Consider the following 1,228-nt stretch of genomic DNA (forward strand, 5'->3'; position numbering starts at 1 on the left):
CTTATTGTGTCGTCAAATCCTTATAATTATTTTATTGAACGCCAAAATTTCGCAAATTTTTATGTTGTTTTGGAGAATTAATATGTGTTTTGACATAAGAGCTCATAACATCATCATTTTGATCAAGGTGTGTATAGACCTTGATTTTGATCGCAGGGCCCTCTGAGTGTCGTTTTGAGCTGCAAATCGCCAATGGTTTAGTAATTGTTGATTATCTGGAAAAATTTCATGTTGATCAAAGCTACTTCGGTGATCATAGTAACCTCAGTTTAAGGTAGCTCTTGACTCAAAAACAAAAACTTTTACACCTTCACAGTCACTAAGAGCAAGTTCACAGCCTTAGAGCAAGTTCATTCGTGTTTTTTTTTTTTTTTTTTCAAATTACCTTTATTTTTCAAATTACAATAATATGTTCACTTTTGTTGTTTTTGCTTATGGTTAGTTATAGTTTAATTACAAACAGCTTAGAAAAAATTCAAATGATTTCTGAAATGCTTTTCAAACAGGTGCTTGGAATTAAATCGCGCGTTTCTTATATTTTGTTTAAGCTTTTCCAAATGAGAAAAAAATGTGGAACGCTTCACGATTTTGCGTGTCATCCTTGCGCAGGGGCCATGCTAATCTTCTCTGTATCGTTCCAATTTTAGTATATGTCCAGCCGAAGCTAGGACAAGTGTTAGGAACAATTGGTAGAAATTTTTACACTTGTAGCACATTTTGAAAACTTTACCATACAAACACATTTTCAAGATCTACTGCCGTCAAATTTTTTCTACAACACGTGTTCTATTTTCGCATGCTGTGATGCAAAAATAACTCGATTTCTATCACATACGGCTGAAATAGAAACAGTGTTGTGAAAAAAAAAACAACGGTCAAAGATCTTGAAAACATTTTCGCATGGCAAAGTTTTCAAAATTGACTACAATGTCAAAATTTCTATCACTTTTTCCTAACCACGAATGAACTTGCTCTAAAGCTGTTATGAGAAACATCAAAAAGGTGCAACATACATTCAGGCAGCATCCATAAATTACGTAACGCAAAAAATGCCCTTTTTTGACCCCCTCCCCCCGTATGTCACAAATCGTAACGCTTCGACGTACCCCCCTATAAAAATTACGTAACGCTGATAATTACCCCCCCCCCCCTCTTCTCACGTTTTTAAATACTGATTTTCGAAGTTAAAAAAAAATTATCGTAAATTTTTTAACGTTCTTCAAAGTGG

General features: G+C 34.4%; 1 non-coding gene across 1 annotated transcript; it reads right to left on the bottom strand.

Annotated features, from left to right (window-relative positions):
* Nucleotides 1-564: 564 nt before the first annotated feature.
* On the bottom strand, nt 565-671 carry LOC129758890 (U6 spliceosomal RNA). The gene has a single exon (XR_008740114.1). It is a non-coding gene; the product is annotated as a U6 spliceosomal RNA (small nuclear RNA).
* Nucleotides 672-1,228: the final 557 nt, after the last annotated feature.

The sequence above is a fragment of the Uranotaenia lowii genome, chromosome 3 (assembly GCF_029784155.1).
Source record: "Uranotaenia lowii strain MFRU-FL chromosome 3, ASM2978415v1, whole genome shotgun sequence".
NCBI lineage: Eukaryota > Metazoa > Arthropoda > Insecta > Diptera > Culicidae > Uranotaenia > Uranotaenia lowii.